The 22,663-nt window shown below is 38.8% G+C and overlaps 1 long non-coding RNA gene across 1 annotated transcript; it reads right to left on the reverse strand.

The window, feature by feature from the left end:
* Positions 1-9,777: 9,777 nt before the first annotated feature.
* LOC120069764 (uncharacterized) lies at positions 9,778-14,625 on the reverse strand. The gene is made up of 5 exons (XR_005479673.2): positions 14,099-14,625; positions 13,938-14,004; positions 13,788-13,854; positions 12,536-12,977; positions 9,778-12,418 (listed from the first exon to the last, which is right to left on the reverse strand). It is a non-coding gene; the product is annotated as an uncharacterized LOC120069764 (long non-coding RNA).
* Positions 14,626-22,663: the final 8,038 nt, after the last annotated feature.

A 22,663-nucleotide genomic window follows, 5' to 3' on the forward strand; every position in this document is an offset into this window, starting at 1 on the left:
GTAATTGTACGATTAAGCCTATGCATGCATGAAGTATCGTCCTAGAATGTAGTAGGAAACTAGGACTATTCATTTTTTGCATTTTCAAAACTATTATGTATGTAAATGAACCTTTTAAATTCTCTTTAAATTAACAAAACAAATTAACTTTATAATTTTATTAATTTTTAGGTACATTGTGTTTCTTGAAAATTATAGTTGGAATAAAAAAAAATTGTTATCGTCCTATATAAAGTCATTTACAATGAAAAATACTTCAAGGAGAGGATTTATGAAAAGGTTTAAAATAGCAAACAAGCTTTTTTAAAAAATAAGACAAAAAAGAAGATTCATTTTAAAAAAATAATAATAAAAGTATGGTTTTTTAGACACTAAATATTTACATAAATGTCAAAATTATAAATTCGTAAATGGAAAAAATAGTCTGAAGTTTTACTTTATAAAAAAAGTTACGAAAATCTATATAATATTTATTTGTTTCATGTTAATACTTACTATTTTTTACGTAATTAAAATTAAAACAAGATTTCACGTGTTCTTGATTAGTTCTAATAAAATTTAAGGTAGGGAAAACCCACAATTTTGGAAGAGAAAAGAAAAACCTTGTTTGTGGGAAATGAAAACATGGGAATATCTTATTCTCACACAAAGTGTCAAAAACTTTGAAACAAACATGATTTTGACATATTTGTATCAGTTTCCATGCAGAAAATCCTCAAACCAAACAACCCTTTAGGCCATGTTTGATAACCATTTTGTTCTTTATTTTTTGTTTTTGAAAATTAAGTCTTTAATCATCTCTCCCACTTCTAAATTTCTTGGTTTGATTATCTACTTTTTACCCATATTTTCAAAAACGAAGTCAATTTTAAAAAAACTAAAATAACTAGTTTTTACAAACTATTTCTTTGTTTTTTGGAATTTGGCTAAGAATGCAACTTATGTAATTAAGAAAGATGCAAACCATTGTAAGAAAGTAGGAGAAAGTAGGCTTAATTTCAAAAACAAAAACAAATAATGAAATAATTACCAAACAAGCCTTTAGTGACTTAACGGAAGATTGACTAAAACGATGCTTGATTTTAGTCATCAATTTTAGTAACTTAATGAAAAACTGAATATGATGGACACTGACTGATTAGATGTCAATGATGCTTTAAAATAAAACCACAATATGATGTAATATATATATATATATATAGATAGATAGATAGATAGATAGTAGTAGTATTGTCTTTATTTGTAATGACCCGACCCCCTAGGACTTAAGTTAAGCCGTTACTAAATGCATACATGCATGGAACTTAAAACGACACTCTTTTATGGTGAAATAAATGCTAAATAAACAAGGTAAGTTCAAAATACTTTCATTAAATTCAAATATTAAAAACAACAATAGGGTACCCATAAATCATAAATAAGTCTTAGTAAGTTTCAAACATCAAAACTGAAAGTTAAGAAAAAAAAACATGAAAAGAAATATACATCTCATAAGTGGAAGCATAAAACTAGTCCCAGTGGCTCGATCACGAATTCCGCTTGTCCATCGTCGGTGTATCTCTACCTCTACCTGAAATAACAACTTGAGAAAGAATGAGTATAAATACTCAGTAAGTAACCCCACTACTGGGGTCAGGTTAGACATCTATGTCCTCTAGACGCCTACCTCTAGTGGAATATATAAACTGTTATAGTCCTCATGAGACACATATATACATGAAAAAGAAACTGATTTCTATCTTACTGTAGCTAAATATGCCCACTACCTTTGGTGAATCCCGAATGAAACACAATAACTGGTGAATCCCGCAGGAAACACAAACTGGTGAATCCCGAAGGAAACACAATAACTGGTGAATCCCGAAGGAAACCCAAACTGGTGAATCCTTAAGAAGACACGATATCTGGTGAATCCCAAAGGAAAACACAAATTGGTGAATCCCGAAGGAAACACAATAACTGGTGAATCTCAAAGTAAACACAAACTGGTGAATCCTGAAGTAAACACAATAACTGGTGAATCCCGAAGGAAACACGAACTGGTGAATCTCAAAGGAAACACAAATTGGTGAATCCCGAAGGAGACACAAACCTAGTGGGCATTCTAACTAATCAGTAAAATCACTAGCATAGGCTCGACACCATAATTATCACAATAACTCTATGACATACATATATGCTTCAACACCATGGCTCTACAACAAACACACATGCCTCAATATCCACATATCACATACAACCTCATGGAATCAAATATCATCCCATGCTAACATTCAAGTATCCATGTGCACAAATACATTTTTCATATCCTCAAGCAAAAATTTACAGTGGCTATACTAAACTATTAGTTCATCATTCTGTCATTCTACCGTAACATATACTAAACTATCAGTTCATCATGTTGTCATTCTACAATAACATTCATCCATCATGCTAGCATACATCCAGTGACTGGCCGATAGGCAGTTCTAGTAGTAAGATTACTTATCTCGAGTCGATACTCCACAGATAAAAATTAGATCACCAAACTATAATGGCAATCCAAAATAGTGGCCCTAACAACAAAACAACTCTTAAATTTCAATTGAAGCGACAATTGTAAGACTTCAGGTCCAAATCCAAACTATCAAGAACTTACTCAAAGAATGTAAATCACTTCCACCTTCCACGACGGTGCCTCATTTGACTTCCAAACTCCTTGATGACTTAAGCTTGAAATAAAATCCAACAAAGATGAGTCATGACACTGAAACACAATATTAATGGCCAAGAGAATGAAACGAACCGACATAACCTTAACCCAATAGATTTGACGAAGACTAAGACGGACCCGAAATGGCAGGGCAACAACAAATGGCAGCGAAGTGGCCGGGGTGGCTGACGCAGGGCTGGAGTGACGCTGTAGCTTGAAACGATGCTCACGGCGCCGGGTGGCTACTAGCGGTGCGGTCGAATCCCCAGATACAACACGGGCGACCTTGGGGAGACGTGGCGACACACGAGAACGAGCGGCACGCTACTTCAGATGGGCGCGCGGCTGGGTCTGAGACGTCGATTGGGAAGCGACGCGACTTGACCGGTTGGCGAGATCCGACGCGAACGAAGGGGCGAGGGTTGCCGAGAGAGAGAGATGCGAGAGGTGGAGGGAGTTTGGCATGCGGCGGGGTTCATGGCTGGCGGCGGGAGTTGAGCGGTTGATAGAGCACGTGAACAACAAGGGTAAAATGGGGGGTATGCATGAGGAAAGAGAGGGGAAGAGAGGGGAGAAAAAGAAATAGAAATAGAAAATAAAATAAAATAAAATATATTTTATTTTATTTTATTTTTTTCTTAATCCACATAAATGCTTTAAACTCTCTTCCTTTAAAAAAGAATTAACTCCTACCATTCAATTCCAACATAAATAATTTTCAACGTCAAATAATTAAATTCCCACAATTATACTTAAGTCCAAAATTCCAAAAATGTCCTCAATTAACAAAAATTACTGAAATGACATTAATAAAAAAAATCGAAGTGTTACATTCTTTCCTCCTTAAAGAACTTTCATCCTCAAAAGTTGATTCTTGAAAAAGCTCTGGGTATTGGGCCTTCATCTCATCCTCTCGCTCCCAAGTAGACTCTTTAAACTGGTGATTCTGCCACAAGATCTTCACAAATGCAATTTCCCGGCGGCGCAATGTCTTTACTTCTCTGGCGAGGATCTTTACATGTTTCTCCTCATAGCTCAAGTTGTCATTCAACTACAAGGGCTTGAAGTCAGCTACATGGGACGGGTCTGTCACATACTTCCTCAGCAACGAAACATGAAAGACATTATGAACTGAAAATAGTTTTAGGGGCAATGCCAGACGGTAAGCTACGGGACCAACTCGCTCCAGGACCTCGAAAGGTCCAATAAATCTCGGGCTCAACTTCCCCTTCCTGCCAAACCTCATAATACCTTTCATGGGTGCCACCTTTAAGAACACTTTCACACCAATCTCAAATTCCAGGTCCTTACGTCTTACATCGGCATAGCTCTTCTGTCTGTTCTGAGCCGTTTGCATACGAGCCCTGATCTTCTGTATTGCCTCAGTCGTGGTCTGCACCAATTCAGGTCCTAACAATTTCCTCTCTCCTATCTCATCCCAACACATAGGGGACCTGCAACTCTTCCCATATAAGGCCTCAAAGGGTGACATTCCAATAGTGGACTGGTAGCTGTTATTATAAGCAAACTCCATTAAATGCAACTGAACATCCCAGCTTCCTGAAAACTCTATGGCACAGGCACGCAACGTGTCTTCCAATATCTGATTCAATCGCTCTGTCTGCCCATCAGTCTGTGGGTGGAAGGCTATACTGAAATCTTACCGGGTCCCCAAAGTTGCCTGAAGACTTTTCCAGAAATTAGATGTGAAACGAGGATCTCTATCCGATACGATGGACACAGGCACTCCGTGCAACCTCACCACCTCCTTCATGTATAACTGTGCCAACTTATTCACTGAAAAAGTGGACTTCCCAGGTATGAAATGTGCTAACTTTGTAAATCTATCTACTGCGACCTATATCACAGTGAAACCTTTGACTGTCCGTGGCAACCCCACGATGAAGTCCATAGACACATGCTCCCACTTTGATTTCGGTACACTCAATGGCTGTAACAAGCCTACTGGTTTCTGCCTCGGGGCTTTCACCTGCTGGCTGATAACGGGCAGAAATGCACGTTATTACAATGCTAAGTTCTTAAATAATGCTGGCGTGCATTGATAAAATATGTTAGATTGCGTCCAAAAAGCAATAAGTTTTTAACATTGCGGTCACATGCGTTCATCGCATAGAAGCAGTTAATTTTTGTATTTTTATGCAGAATATGCATTGATGCAAGGCGAAAAGTGCGATCACAAGAAATCAACGGTCGAGCTCAACATTACCGCAAGGCTTTGCGGTGATTTGTGTTCGCAAACATCTGCTCAAGAAGGATTGTCGCATAGAGCCGGTGCAACTTGGTGGGTGCATCTGGGTGAAAGGCATAATTAGTCACGATGGGACAAAAAGCTGATGACGGTCGGATCCAAATTAAGTTGACAAGCCGCTAATGATAACAAGTACACTCAGCTTTTCGGTGACAAATATTCGGCGCATCAGTCAGAGAATTAAAGCCATCCCATCTGTGCAATCAAGAGAGAAGCCGCCTTTCACCCCGATGCTCTATAAATACCGAAGGCATCCTTCAGAAAAGAAGTTCACCAGTCTAGTAGTTCATAGCTTTAGCCATGTTCATAGTTTTCTTTTATTTTTAAGGCGAAGCAAAGGAAGAGTAGAAACGTCGGAAGATCACTCAGGGCAACTCGAGAGAGAACCCAGAGGCGTAGAAAGCAGAGAGCGGGCCGACTCTCGCAAGAGTGAGACTATCTTTTGAACACGAGTAGAAAAGACAGTGTAAAAGCCTGGGAAGCAAGAGATTGCTACCATGTTCTTTATTCTCTTCTTGCATTGTTATTTTTTACTTCAACTTTATATTTATACAATGGAAGTTCTTATTCTACATCTGTTCACTCTCTTAGCACGCATGAGTAGCTAAACTTATCGAATGGGTTGAGAAGAACTAAGCTAACATGACCTGGGATCTTCATCGAATGCGATCATCTTGTTTTATGTTGTTCCCAACACCCCTTTAGAGCTACTCGAGAGAGAGTCTAAAGAAAGAACCTAAGACTTGAGAACTAGATTAGAATCTAGAATCGAGAGAGCAAGATTAGATCTGCATAAACAAGAGATAGGGCGAAGGTCCCCCTTACTCCCTATTCTCTCTTAAAGCTTTATAAAGCTCTAAGAGAAAGGGTTGGTACTTAGAGATAAGCTCTATTTGCCAACCTGCATCGCATGCACCCTAGAGATAGGTATGATATTATGTGGTTGCCTTATTTGTGTGTGTGTCATTTTGTCATCACATAAATAAGAATGGAGGTTTATGTGTAGGTCCTATAGACTTATCACATATATCGCATGCGTTCTAGCCTTAGAAGTCGTAGCATATGCATCGAGAGATGGTTGACTATTGTATGTGTTGCATGGTCGCATAACATGAACGCATCATAGGAAATGTTAGCCGAATCCCTTCTCAACCTGTTCGCCGCATACTCATCGCATCTTCCATTTTATCAACTCTTTTAGAAACTCTGCCACATTTGTTATTTTTATTACCGTAAACAACAAACAAAAAACTATTTGAGTTACCAGTTAACGCAAAGTTTCTTGAAAATTACCACCGCCAACTGTTGTCCTAAGTCCCTGAGTTCGACCCTGGACTTACCAGGAAACTCAGTGGGGTTTACACTTGGATTCCACTGAGAAAACTTAAGTGCTCAACACATTTTCATCATCGCATTTCATCCATAATTCCACCTCATAAAATAACGCATCACTGGCATACCAAGCATTTACTGAAGAACTCTGCAATCTCTCTTTTCATATCATTCCACCAGTAGTAACGTTTCAAATCCCGATACATCTTGGTGCTGTCGGGGTGAATCGAAAATAAGGAACTATGGGCCTCTAACAACAACTCATCTTTGATATCACTAACTGCTAGCACGCACAAACGTCTCTGATAAAGGAGGCCACCTTCTGCTGATACTGAGAATTCGCCATCATGGCCTGACTCCACCCTACGAACTCTCTCCTCCAGCTAAGGTTCGCCTCACTGTGCATCAATAATCTTCTGCCTTAGACTCGGTCGCACTGACAACTGTGCTAACTGTGTCATGACCTTTCCCATTGCCACTGCAATCTTTGCCCTCTCTAGCTCCCTGCACAAATGAGTCTGTCTGGTAATGAGGGCTGCTGAATGAGCCACATTTCTGCTTAGAGCATCTGCCACTTCATTTTCCTTTCTTAGGTGGTACAAAATTTCATAGTCATAATCCTTCACCAGCTCCAACCATCTTCTTTGCCTCATGTTCAACTCTTTCTGAGTGAAAAAGTACTTTAAACTCTCATGGTCGGTGAAGATCTGTATCTTCTCTTCATATAAGTAATGCCTTCAGATCTTGAGAGCAAAAACCACTGCTGTTAATTCCAAGTCGTGAGTGGGATAATTCTGTTCATGCTTCTTTAATTAACGTGAAGCGTAAGCAACTACTCTGCTCTGCTGCATCAATACGCATCTCAACCCCTTATTGGATGTATCACATTAAATGACAAAACCACCTAATCCATCTGGTACTATAAGGACTGGGGCTGAAACCAACATCTTCTTGAGGTCTTGGAAACTGTTTTCACAAGCTTCATTCCAAACAAAAGCCGCTCCCTTTCGGGTCAACTGGGTCAATGTGTCACACCCCGCCCCCGAGCCCGCGCTTCTGGGCCCGAGGTGAGGTGTTATATTAACTGTTAATACTCTGGCTAATCTACTAGTTTCTTTCATTATGTTTGCACTGGGAAATATTACATGCTTTTATTAGAAACTAGTTTACAAATTGAAATTTCAAAACACATGAAATCCCTATCCCGGTAACCAATCTCATCTCAAGTATTTCTAAACTTGTGACAGACCTTAACCAACACCGCAACCTGGATTCGCCAGCTACCTGCAAGGTAAACATAGAGACAAACCATGAGCTTTTACAAAGCTTAGCGAGTGGTAACACAAATTTAAAACTTCCACAACCACAAACATGAGGTTCACAAGCAAACCTCCAACAAAACATGAAGCTTTCACGAATCCACCTACACACACGGTAGATGTTTAACATACAATATCATAACAATAATACCAGCCTATGTGCACATAGCTCCTCCTATCATGGGCTCAGAAACTAGGCCAGACGGCCCTCTTACCATCCCATTTCAAGGATTCTCTATCCCACAGGCTCAGGCACTAGACTCCTCGGTCCCCTGACCATCCTGTAAGGATTTACTCTAGGCTTAGGTTCTAGGTCCTTAGACCTCCTGACCATCCCAATCATCATACATATCCTACAGCATATTAATTTACAATAGGCTCAAAATAACAAGGGAAGAAAAACCACTCATAGTGAGTTTGTGGAGAACTTTCCTCGCAATTCACCTGGTTTCCTTGGTTCTACCATTGGATCCTATTCTAGTTTTAAGCTTAGATGACTAACGTTTTCGGGCTTATCTCAAGACATTTCCTTCTTAAAAAATGTGTGAAAATGTCTTAACTACAATATCTTAAAGTTTCGTCTCTAAATTCCTTGGGAAAGCTCCGAGTATCAAATTTACTCCTCCTGGCCCGACTGTCTTCTTTCTGGTGAACACCTCTCGATTTTCCTTAATTTTGAAAGCCTTAGAGTTATCATTTCGTTGAGGCAGCCACACACAAAAACTACATTAATTTAGAAACTTTTGATCTAAGAATCACCTGATTTGCACGAGTAGTTTGGAAGAACTGGTTGTTTGAAGTTGGCCTTTCGCGTCTGTCCAGACAATTTTGCCTCCTCCGCGTCCTTGCTGGTATCTCCGACCCACACCTTGTTTTCTCTCCTTTTATTTTTCATCTCTTTGTGCTATTTAAGAAATAACTTGATGTGCAGGTCGAAGTGAGGCGTCCTCCCCTTTTATAGGCGTCCAAAAGCCCTCCAATGTCGACACCTCCCCCTCCAAGTGTTACCCTTAGCGATTGCCAACCTCCAGCCCTTTCCACCTCTTGTTTGAGGTGTCTTCACCTCACCCTATCAACGCAAGGTTTGATCAATGCAATGTTGGGTGTCCTTCTCCTACATTGCTAATGCATGGGACCAAATTTTGCATGTCTTCTCAACAAGCCACATGTTAGGATGACGTCTTCCATATGAGCTCAGCCTTCTTATGCGTTCATTCCCTTCAATATGCATTCACTAGGGTGATTATCAATGCATACAACTAGCCTCGGATATCAACGCATAGTGTACTCAAGAACGCATAGTAGGTCTTCAACGCATAGCAACTCTTGGTTTCCCTTGATTTTCAACACAACACCATCGCAACCCAATTTATTCAGTCCTCGCAACCCTTAACCATCGCAAGAGCCAACACCATGCGTCCAACCTAGCCCATCGCATGGCCTATGTCCAATGCATCCATCGTGCAAGCCATCACCAACCTCCAATGCATCGCAAGGTCGCACGGCTCCAACGCGTAGAACGGTTTCTTAGCATCAACGCATGGCTCGCTCGGCATCAACGCATGGGTCGCATGGCACGATGCTTGGCATTGCTCGCATGGGCGCTTCGCCGCATCGACGTACGCTCGCTCGACCGCATCGGTGCATAGGCACCGGCATTGACGCATACGCGCTTGGTCGCATGGACGCTCAGCAGTGCTCGATAACGCTCGACACATGGGCGCTCGTTACCGCTCGACGCATGGCTGGGCACTTGGCCGAGGCGCTCGACGCATGGGCGCTTGGCAAAGCGCTGTGCATCGACGCATGCATTGCCTTGCCCCGCGTCCTGGCTTACCCCATGTACCCTCGCATGCTCTTGTGCCATCCCAATGCCTCCCCCTCGACTGCCATCCTTCAACCGCATGCCACCCTTTAATGTATCCATTGTCTAATGCATTGGTCTAACCTCCAAGGCATGCGTTACTCCCACTACAACTTCTCCCTTTGCCCAAGAAATCTCTCCAAGATCTTATGGCCAACGCATAAAAATGCCTAAACACTTAGTCAATTTTGCAGTAGGGTTTCACTTAACCACATTTTCACCACTTATGGTTTATTTCCAAAGTACTCCATTTTTTTCCATCACCTAGGGTCCTTCCTACTCTTACCCTAGGATTTAATTCTTTAATTAATTCATCTTTATTTTATGCTATAAAGGAAAATGGGCTCTGGGTTTCACACGATGGGGCGGCTATGCGAGAGAAGTCCTTTACAAATCATCTATAATAGCCTGCTAACCCCAGGAAACTGCGCACTTCACTGACTGTGGTTGGACGAGCCCAACTCATAACTGCCTCAATCTTTGCAGGATCCACAGAGACACCTTCCTTCGATACTACATGCCCTAGAAAGGACACCTGCCTCAACCAAAATTCACACTTAGAAAACTTAGCGTACAGCTGATTGGCCCTCAACGTCTCCAAAACTTTCCGCAAATGCTCCTCATGTTCGGCCTCTATCTTGGAATATACCAAGATGTCATCAATAAAAACAATCACCAAGGTGTTGGGAATTCCTTGAAACCTTTATTCATCAAATCCATGAACACTGCTGGTGCATTCCTTAAACCGAATGACATCACTATGAACTCATAATGCTGATACCTCGAACGAAAAGATGTCTTGGGTATGTCACTGTCTTTTATTCTCAGCCGATGGTATCCTAACCGGACATCAATCTTTGAGAATACCGTAGCTCCCTACAACTGGTCGAACAAATCATCAATCCTGGGGAGGGGATACTTGTTATTGACGATCGCCTTGTTCAGTTCTCTGTAATCAATGCACAAACGTAACGATCCATTCTTCTTTTTCACAAACAAAACAGGTGCACCCCATGGTGACACACTAGGGTGTATGAAACCCTTGTCCAACAAATCTTGGAATTGGACCTTCAGTTCCTTCAACTCTATCGGGGCCATCCTGTATGAAGCCTTCGAAATAGGGGCTGTGCCTGGCTCCAACTCAATAGCAAAATCTATCTCCCACTACGGGGGCAGTCCGGGAAGATCCCCTAGAAAAATGTCTAGAAAATCCTTCACTACTGGCTCTGAAGTCAAGGTGACTTCAGTCTCTCTAATGTCCACCACACTGGCCATAAAGCCCTAGGCTCCTTGGTCAAACAGTCTATTGGCCTTCAATACTGAAATCACTTTGGGTAGGACTACGGTCCCAACCCCTTTAAACTTAAAACTAGCTCTTGTAGGAGGGTTAAAGATGACCTCCTTATAGGAGCAATCTATGTTGACATGATTAGCAACTAACCAATCCATGCCCAATATCACATCAAAATCACGCATATCTAAAATTATCAAGGTTACATCTAATGCGTGATTTGCTACCTCTACCTGACATGCTTTTATCTTTTTTGTAGCTAACATGATCTCTCTTGATGGAGTGGAAATGGACAATGCAAATGGCAATGGTTCTGAGTCTAACATGGCATGCCTCACAAATACAGAAGATATAAACGAATGCGAAGAGCCATAGTCAAACAAAACTAAAGCATGGTGCCCTAAAATGGGAAACGTACCTGTCACCACTGTGCCTGACTTTTCGGTCTCATGCCGAGTGGTAGAAAACACCATACCCTGCTATTGCTGATGACTCGGGCCTCCTTGAAATGAGCTTATGGGTTGGCCCCTGTGTTCAGGCGCGTTCCTCCTCGAGCATCTATCTGACATATGCCCCTTCTAGCCACATCAAAAACAGATTCCAGAGCCGGCTAGGCAACGTCCCCAGTATCGCCTACTACAAGTAGTACATATCGGCTTATCCTCCCTGCCAGTCACAACTTGGGAACCCTGCTGTCCCCACTGATGTGGAGCACTCACTGTGTTCTGGTTCCTCTATTGATGCTTAGGAGCCCTGTGTTCAGCCTCCCTTTTCTGACCTGTGGAGGTCCCAATCCTAAGCGACCTCCTGTATACCTCTCCCACCTGGGAGTCAGCATCAATCCTCATAGCGGCCCGCAGTGCCGCAACATACGTCTTGAGGTCCAAGGCATGTACCATACCTCGCAGTCCGTTCCTCATACGCTGGATGAATCTCTCTGTCCTTGCTGCCTCGGTGGCTACTAGTTCAGGAGCAAAGCGGGACAACTTATCAAAATCCTACTCATACTCCTCCACCGACATAACTCCCTGCCTCAAGTTCAAGAATTCTGCCTACTGTATCGGGTGTTGGCCGAAAAGTACTTCTCATAAAAGCGCTCCTTGAACTGCTCCCAGGTTGCAAGTTCACCACCAGTATCAATCATTTTCTCTACTGAGCGCCACCGGATTTCTGCGTTACCAGTTAACATGAAAACTGCGCATTGAAGCTTGTGCTCCTCTGGGCACTTCATGAAACAAAAAATCGTCTCGATAGATGACAACAACATTTCTGCCTTAATGGGGTCCCCCAACGACCCATTAAAGGAGCGGGAGTCAAACTTCCTGAAATCCATCAGATGCTTAGCCTCAAGAGATAGGCCCTGCATGTCTCTGTTCTACAGTCAGGTCTGCTGTAACTGCTCGGGTGGCACTGGTTCCTCCTGAGCCTGGGTCTAGGCAGTTTGTCCTGCCATCGTGCTACGGATCAGCTCCTGCAGTTTTCCCATTAGGGAGGATGCAACAGCTTCACTAATCCTGGCTTCCATTGCCTTCTCATCAACTTGGGTCATAGGCGGGTTTGGAGCTGTCGGAACAGTCTGGCTACTCTCAACTCCCTCTTCTTGCACTTCTTCTCTAACGGTCTTTCTTGTTATAGGTTTAGGTGTCATCTCCTGTCATGAACTCATAAATTAACTATCCATCTCTGGGTCTTTCTCAGAAATCATGCTATTAAAACACTACATCACTAATCTCATATATGCATTGAAAGTTTCATTAGTATGACATACCTGGCGATGACGAGGGATCCGTTACTGGGCCACAGGAACTATCTAGACTTACGTAGTAAGTCGGTCTACAGAACTCAAAACATGGGCTCTGATACCAATTGTAACGACCCAACCTCCTAGGACTTAAGGTAGGCCGTTACTAAATACATACATGCATGGAACTTAAAATGACACTTTTTTATGGTGAAATAAATGCTAAATAAATAAGATAAGTTCAAAAGACTTTCATTAAATTCAAATATTAAAAACAACAATAGGGTACCCATAAATCATAAATAAATCTGAAAACGATTCTTAATAGTAAGTTTCAAACATCAAAACTGAAAGTTAAGAAAAAAAACATGAAAAGAAATCTAAATCTCATGAGCGGAAGCATAAAACTAGTCCTAAGGGCTCGATCACGAATTTCGCTTGTCCATCGTCGGTGCATCTCTAACTTTACCTGAAAGAACAACATGAGAAAGAATGAGTATAAATACTCAGTAACCCCACTACTGGGGTCAAGTTAGGCATCTATGTCCTCTAGACACCTACCTCTAGTGGAACATATAAATTGTTCTAGTCCTCATGAGACACATGCATACATGAAAAAGAAACTGATTTCTATCCTACTGTAGCTAAATATGCCCACTACCTCTGGTGAATCCTGAAGGGAACACAAACTGATGAATCTCGAAAGAGATACGATATCTGGTGAATCCCGAAGGAAACACAAACTGGTGAATCTCGAAGGAAACACAATAACTGGTGAATCCCGAAGGAAACACAAACTGGTGAATCCAAAAGGAAACACAAACTGGTGAACCCCGAAGGAGACACAAACCTAGTGGGCATTCTAACTAATCAGTAAAATTACTAGCATAGGCTTGACACCATAATTATCACAATAACTTTATGACATACGTATATGCTTCAACATCATGGCTCTACAACCAACACACATGCCTTAATATCCACAGATCACATACAACCTCATGGAATCAAATATCATTCCATATTAGCATTCAATTATCCATGTGTACAAATACATTTTTCATATCTTCAAGCAAAAATGTACAGTGGTTATACTAAACTATTAGTTCATCATGTTGTCATTCTACCGTAACATATACTAAATTATCAGTTCATCATGCCGTAACATATACTAAATTATCAGTTCATCATGTTGTCATTCTACCATAACATTCATCCATCATGCTAGCATACATCCAGTGACTGGCTTGTGGGCAGTTCCAGTAGTAAGATTACTTACCTCGAGTCGATACTCCACAAATAAAAATTAGACCACCAAACTATAACGACAATTCAAAGTTGCGGCCCTAACAACAAAACAACTCTCAAATTTCAATTGAAGCCACAATTGTAAGACTTCAGGTCCAAATCCAAACTATCAAGAACTTACTCAAAGAATGTAAATCACTTCTGCCTTCCACGACGGTGCCTCCTTTGACTTCCAGACTCCTTGACGACTTAAGTTTGAAACAAAATCCAGCAAAGGCGAGTCATAACACTAAAACACAATATTAATGGCCAAGAGAATGAAATGAACCAACACAACCTTACCCCAACAGATCTGACGAAGACCAAGACGGACCCGACGCGGTAGAGTGACGATAGCCGACAGCGAAGCGACTGGGGTGGCGGACGCGGGGCTAGTGTGGCGCTGCAGCTTGAAGTGATGCTCGCGTCATCGGGCGGCTACTAGCGGTGCGGTTGAATCCCCAGATCCGACACGGATGACCTAAGGGAGACGCAGCGACGCACAAGAACGAGCAGCACAGTACTTCAGATGGGCGCGTGGCTGGGTCTGAGACGTCGATCGGGAGACGGCGCGACTTGACCGGTTGGCAAGATCTGGCGCGAGCGAAGGGGCGAATGTTGCCGAGAGGGAAAGATATGCGAGAGGTGAAGGGTGTTTGGCATGCGGCGGGGTTCGTGGGTGGCGGCGGGAGCTGAGCGGCTGCTAGGGCACGTGAACAGTAAGGGTAAAATCGGGGGTCTACGTTTGGAAGAAGAGGGGGGGGGGGGAGGGGGAGAAAAAGAAAAAGAAATAGAAAAGAAAAGGAATAAAATAAATTATATTATATTATATTTTATTCTTTTCTTGATCCACATAAATTCTTTAAGCTCCATTCCTTTAAAAAAGAATTAACTCCTGCCATTCAATTCCAACCTAAATAATTTCCAACGTCAAATAATTAAATTCTCGCAATTACACTTAAGGTCCAAAATTCCAAAAATGTCCTCAATTAATAAAAATTATTGAAATTACATTAATAATAATAAAAAAAATCGGAGTGTTACATTATTTATATATAATAGTTTATTATTTTACCAAAAAACGATTAAATATGTAATATCTATTTTAATACATTTAATCTTACTAAAAAATGAAAAAAAACTATACGATATAACAAGATAATAATTATTTAAAAAAATAGTGATATTATTTTTTCTTAGAAAAAAACAGGAAATGAATTTATAAAAAATAAATGATAAATGAAATCACAATAATGGTCATCTGCTCATTCCAATTTTCATGAAGACTTTTCACTAAAAGACAAAAACACTACCTTATTTTTCTAAATAATTTTAAATCCATCCCTTTTCACCATTTTTTTTTTCCAAAACCACCCCAATTTTCTAATTCTCCCAAGTAAGGAAATTTTTGGTGAATATTCAACACATGAAGTTGGATTTAATTGTGTGGATTAAATTATTTGTTGGAAACTTTCAAATTGGAATGAAATTTCAAGTTAAGATGATGTTTCATGTACAAATTTACTAGCTGTGAAAGTTAAATTTCTAGTTTCTTCAATTTTCATGAGTTATATTTGATTTTGATCAAGAAACTCAAATGAGTTAAATTTGACACATGTTTCAATTTTGTATTTATTTTATTTCATTTTGTTTTTCAGAGAGTTACTAAGTTGCTTGCCTTTAAATAGCAACTCTGTTCTTCAATTGTAGCATCTCATTCTAAATCGAAGAGTTCTCTCAGTTATTTATTTCTATTCATTTTGAGTTGAGTTGAGAACAAGTATCTAAAAGTTTTGTCAAATTGGAGTAGTTGGAGGTTGTAGATTTATCAAAATTAGTCGTGGTATGTTGCCAATACGATCGTTGTAGTCTTTTTGTAGCTCGTATAGAGCAAATAATTATCTTTAGGATAGCGCTTATCAAAAACATGCCCCAGCTACCTATCAATATTGCCACAATATCTTGAAGTGTTTTTTTTTTCTAAAGAAAAAAAAAATCAATTCTAAGCCTTGTTGTAATATTTAAGTTACTATTGTATACTATGAGTATACTATATTTAGTTAAGGTGTAATCAACTTACTAGTTCAGTTTATAAATATCATTTTCCCAACAAACCTTTGAGGATTTTCTAGATTTTATCCTCACGCATCATCCATCTCATTCAATCACCATTCATTTGTTTATTGGTGCATTTGATATCGATATCATCATCTGTATATAAATTGTTATATATCAATATCGATACCGGTATCTATAAAGACCCGACTTTCTAAGACAGCTAATAGAGTCATTACTTCATGCATGCATAAACTTGTACATAAATATTTACATTTAAAAAACATAAAGTTTGATTGTTTTATTTAATAAAGAAATTGACAAATTTTCAACTCAAAATTTCATAACGTTTGATTCGGGGTACCCCTAAAACATAAATTCGAAAATAAGAAAAATTAATCGAAAAAGAAAATCTCGAACATCTTAACTCTATCAAAGTAAAGTTCATGAAAATAAAATAGTAAAACATGAAAATGACATGTGAACTCAAATGCAGAAGAGTTTTTCTAGTCTCATTGGCATTATCACGGATTCCTCTTGTCAGTCGCCCGTGTATCCTTGCCCTTACCCATGAAAGAGTACGTGAATACTCGTAGCGAAAAGATCCGAGCAATTTTAATTTTACAGAACGTCTAATTCAACAGAGGATGGAAACCAAGATTCTCAAATCTAATTAAGCATGCAATCATAGTTGGAGAGGAAAAAAGAGATTAATATCTTACCCTCGAAGACAAAACTTTTCACGAATTCTCTCCCGGTCTACTGTATGAACAACTCATACTCGTCCCACGAACTCACGAACACAACAATAAAGACAACAATTCAAAGTCAAACCGGACATCATCACAAAATGAATCCTCGTTATTCTCAAGGTTGAGAATCACTGAAAGAAGTGGACTTTAGTAATTGTTTTTTTGGAAGGGATGAAGATTTTATTTTTTAGAGCAATTGTTCACCAAGAGAATTCTTCTGAGAAGTTCTTCTGTGTGTTTACAGGAAAATATAGAGGATCTATATTAAAACCTTTGTCTTAACCCACGTTCAACGAGAGAAAGAGGGGAAGGGATGGTTACCCAATAATTCCCCTCCCAAAACTGAATTTTAATTAAAATTAAACACATAACTTATAGTTTATATTATATTACAAATAATATAACCTATAGTTTATTGTTCTCTCATTTAATCGATAGTTATAATATGACTCTCATTCATATAATTTATAGTTGAATCATATTCAAATATTTATTTATCTCAAATAAAACTTTATATTATAATGCATCACATACACTATATTAACTATATCTCATATAATTAATTATATATTGTAATGTATCACATACACTATAGTAACTATATCTTATATAACTAATTCCCTTTGTTAATTTGAACTATTCAAATTAATCCAAAAATAACCTGATTCTCACTAATCCTTATTGAACAAATAAGGAGACTTCATATACCTATAGGTTAAGCTACAATGGTACTTAATTAATTAATTGAACTCTTTAATTAAATTAATCAACTTCCATTAACTATCGGTCACTCCGCTAAAGACCAACAACTGCACTCTTTATACTACACACGTATTTTTGTGTATATTGGATATAACCAATTAACGACGCATTGACCTTTCACAAATTGCTCATAAGTACAACTAGGTTAAAATTACCGTTTTGCCCCTGTAGTTACATCTAACTCTCTAAGTACCACTGATCCTTCTAATGAACAACTAGTTATAGTCCAACTATATCTAAACCCCTCATAGGCCAGGAGAGGGTGTGACGCTATATTGTTCAAACCCCGAAATAAGCAATTAAGGGAGCAATTTATCAACTTGCTCTAATAATAGGGAAGGAAGTGAATTCCTTCTTGTGTAGCTGCATTCCCAATTCCCCAATTAGATGAATCCCCAAAATGGTAAGCCTACTGAGTCAGCGAAACTGATCACTCTCACGCATGTAGATCAAATGACCATCTTCATAGGCAAGGGTTCACGACTCACTCATTATTTAAGTCAACTCATCTATGGACATCCTGATTAAACGTAAGTCTATTATAGTAATAGTGTTACATAGATAGACTATTCATTTTGTGATCCGATTTTATTCAAACTCTTTGTATAGCACTTTACAACAATTATAACAACTAAAAAGTGGGTCATATTCCTAGTATCACAAGGGTAAGGTACCCAACCTTATTCATCTACTATAGACCGTTGAGGTTATCACTTAAACATGATCTACCTGTATGTCTCCACATACATGTTTAAGTTATAGAAGACAACCTTGGATCTTAGTTTATTGGTTTTTATGGGTTAATGCAACTAAATGTCAAATAAAATAACTTTTATTTTATTAGATAAATAAAATGTTTGTACACTACAATTCAAACTACAAGATCATGAGATTTAGTGCATCAACTCCAACAATCTCCCATTTGTCCTAAAGCTAGTGGGGTGTACATAACAAAGGTACAAACAAGTACAACAATACAAAAGAACAAGAGACTACGAAATACAATAGGCGTCCAGTAAAATCTCCCACTTGCCCCAGATCAGATGCAGCCTGTCTCGTAGACTTAGACTCTCCAAATGACTCTCAAACACCTTAGCCACGAGGGCCTTTGTAAATAGATCAACAACATTGTGCTCCAAAGCAATCTTCGTGATGATCACGTCCCCTTGATGCACAATCTCCTGAATCAGGTGACGCTTACGCTCAAAAGCCACAACATCACTGCTATCACAATAAAGGGTAATAGACTTTGACATGTCTGGAACAACTTCCATACCAGTCAAGAATTTCCTGAGCCACACAACCTTCTTGGCAGCTTCATAAGTCGCTACATATTATTCCTCGATGGTGGAGTTAGCAATGCATCTTTGCTTGGTGCTTCTCTAAACTACATCCCTTCCATTAATAGTGAACATTTATCCTGAAGTGAATTTCCTAGAATCCCTATCAGTATGAAAGTCAGAGTCAGTGTATCCTATAAGGATCAAATCCTTAGACCCATATACAAACATGTAGTCCCTCGTTCTTTTAAGATACTTGAGGATATTTTTAACGAATGATCATTGATCTAATCCTAGATTAAACTGATATCTACTGACTATCGCCACTTTATAGACAATGTCAGGTTTAGTACATAACATTCCATACATCAGGCTGCCAACAACCGATGCATAGGGGATCCGTTTCATCTTTTCAACTTATTGAGGCGTCTTAGGACACTATTCCTTTGACAAGGAAACTTCATGTCTAAACAGTAGCAAGCCTCTCTTGGAGTTTTATGGGTTAATTCCACTAAATGTCAAATAAAATACCTCAAATTTTATTAAATAAATAAACTATTTATATATTAAAATTACAAACTACAGGATCCACGGGATTTAGGGCATCAACCTCAACAATCTCCCACTTGTCCTAAAGCTAGTGGGGTGTACATCATAAAAGTCATACTTGTTGGGATTTATGCCTTAAATCTTGTAGGGTCCGGTTATTTGTAATCATACTGTATAAACATTTTATTTATTTAATAAAATACGAGATGTTTTATTTGATATTTAGTAGCATTAAACTCCCAAACCAATAAACCAACATCCAAAGTTATCATCTGTTGCTTGAACATGTATGTAGAGACATACAAATGGATCATGTTTGATAACCTAAATGGTCTGTAGTAGATGGATAAGGTTAGATACCTTATCCTGATGACATTGCGAATACGACCTACTTTGTAGATGTTACAATTATTGTTGTTACATAATCGACAATTAAAGAATACAACAAACGTAAAAAAATAAAACATAAAAAAATCAACACACAGATATACATAGCTCACTAACGGCGTGTTAGTTACATCCATATGGCAGAGGGAAAACATTGTCGTTAGAGAGAACATTTTCTTAATACACCAAAAAATGGTGCCTCTAGGGTTAAAGAGTTTATATAGTGCATTACTATAAATCCTAGAGTCATAATCGTAAATAACTACAAATAAATAAATGTGGTAAATACAAATTCTGAATAAGTTTCGGGGGGACCCCCGTACTTGGTTGTTCGAAGCTCTAACAAACAAATTCAAGACATTCTAACAGTTGTAAAGTGTTATAAATGATGTGATTCTGATCATTCATGTAGAAACATGTGAGCAGAGGTGTTCTATACAAGGGAGTTTGTATAAGACCGAACCACAAAAGGACTAGTCTCATTATATGACGCTGCTCATAATTGAGACTTACATTTCACCAGGATGACCATAGGTGACCTAAATCTTGAGTGAGTTGTGAACTCCTGCCTATGAAGGTAGTCCTTTTATTTACATGGGTGAGAGTGGTGATGCGTGCCGCGCAACGCAAGCGTATATAGCGAAGTAATAAAATCCCAATTAATAGGGTATCATCCTCAGGGACTGGCTCGAGCTATTTATCCTAAGCTTAACTATTGTAGTTCTTTGTCAATTTTATCCAAATTTTATCCAAACAACCGAAAGATGATTTTTATCAATGATTAAAAATACAAATAACGATTAAACATAGGAGACACATCAGAGAGAACAAATCTAGGGTGTTGTTTCTTTAAGGGTGTACAGTGAATTATGACATGCAATTGATTGAAAATGATAGATTGAGGCTAGAAGTTCCGAAATCAGGAAATCCTTTCTCAAGCTCAATCCATTCTAACCCTAGCTTATCAACCTGAATTTCTTCCATTACTTAAACTAGCATTGCATTAAGACCCTTCAATTGCACCCATTATTATTCTAAAAATCATTCTCATGCAATTTCGAATAACAATCTAAATCATAAAGTCTAGCAAATTAAACTCTCTCTTGAGTAATCTAATTAGCCTAAGTTCGTTCAATCAATGGCCAATTAATCAAAAGCATTAAGCACAAATAATTTAGAAATCTATGCAATAATCAATCAATCATAAAATCAACAATTCATTGTAACAACCCAAAATTCTAACAACACCCTAAAAAATAGAGTTTAGCCACACATGATTTCAAGGGTATCAATCACAAAACAATAGTTCATCATGGCAACAAAAATACTACAGACATAAAAAGACGATCTCCCCTCAATGGAATCGAATCCCAATCACGATCTTCTTGACTCTCGCCACGAATTTCAAATTGATCTTAAGCAAAACTCACATTCTCGATTGATCTTCTAGTCACCCAAAAATGCTCTCGGATCAACTCTCAAACAAATTCTTAAGTCTTCCGCCAAAAGTTCACCTCTGCTCTGTTTTTCCTCTGTATATTCATGTCTTCGTGCATAATTTCGCGTCCCCCCTGACCTAACGGTACTATGTAATATTTATAGAGCCCTCGCAGTATTGTAATGTTGGCACCATTGCAAACTGCGCATGATGTTCGTAGCATTGCAGCGCTGGAAGATAGCGTCGCGATGCTGCCTTGTTTTGAGCTATCGGGTCTGCAACATCAGGGAGGCAGCATTGCAATGTTAGTCCAACGTTGGCTCCCCCGAATTGTCTTCCAAATTCAGCCTATTTTCTGCACTTTTGGTCCTCGGTTCCTAATTCTATAGTCAATCTGAAATTACTTAAATCTTAGACTTTTCCCCTGGGTTTTTTTCCCATTTCTGTACAAATTGCTCTTGATGCTTAGTTTCCTGAAATTACTCAATAAACCACATTAAACCAAACAAAACTAGCAATAATAGTTCTAAATTTGAAGGTAATAAAAGCACTTTTCATATGCTTTCACTAGATTGCCGACTCAATATGTCAACCATTTTGGGAATTCGTCTGACTAGGGAGTTGGGAACACAGCTACACAAGACAAAATTCACCCCTTCCCTGATAATGGGGTAAGTAGATAAATTGCTTCCTTAAAGGTTGATTCCAGGACTTAAACAATGTGGTGCCACACCCTCTTCCAGCCTGAAGGGTTTATCATAGTTCGATTATGACTTATTGTTCAATAGAGGAATCAGTGGTACTTAAGGAGCTAGATGTAACTATAGGGGCAAAACAATAATTTTGGCCTAGCTATACTTATGAGAAATTTGTGAAGAGTCATCGCACTTTGACTGGTTATATCCTATGGACACAAAAATATATCGGTATTGGAATAGTGCAACTATTGGTCTTTAGTGGAATGCCCGACAGTTAGTGGATGTTGAATAATTTAATTAAAAGAGTTTGATTAATTATTCAAGTACCATTGGAGCTTCAATCTATAGGTTCAAAAGGTCCTATTTGTAGCTCAATAGGGATTTAATGAGAACCAATTTTGGATTAATTTGAATTTTTTAAATTAAATGAGGGAATTAAATATATGTGATATAATTAATCTAATTTAATTATATATGATATAATTAATATACTGTATTTAATACATTATAATATAAAGTTTATTTAAGAGGAAATAAATATTTGAATATGATTCAAATATTAATATGTGAATTGGATTCTGATGCGTAGAATTATGATGCGATGGTGTGAGTATGCGATGATATGAGTTATGTGATGGTCATACAAGTTTTCCTAACAAGGCCCAAGTATAAGCCTTCTTAGGTTCCTGGTAAGTCCAGGGTCGAACACAGGGACTGCTAAGTAGATATGCAACAAACTCTTTGATTCTATTGCGGGGTAAAAAAACGAAGTAGATGGTCTTTTGGTTTAGAATTTCCTATGCGACAGAGTTGAGTGGTGACGGAAAATTAGCTATCAATTACTTGACAACTAAAGTTCCAAGGACGCGATATGCGATGCATATTCTAAATATATGCGTCGATTATCATGCGTCGGTGGTCATGCATTAGAGTGAACTATGCGTTAA

Source organism: Benincasa hispida, chromosome 3 (genome assembly GCF_027475165.1).
Source record: "Benincasa hispida cultivar pf3 chromosome 3, pf3_genome.v1.1, whole genome shotgun sequence".
NCBI classification, from domain to species: domain Eukaryota; kingdom Viridiplantae; phylum Streptophyta; class Magnoliopsida; order Cucurbitales; family Cucurbitaceae; genus Benincasa; species Benincasa hispida.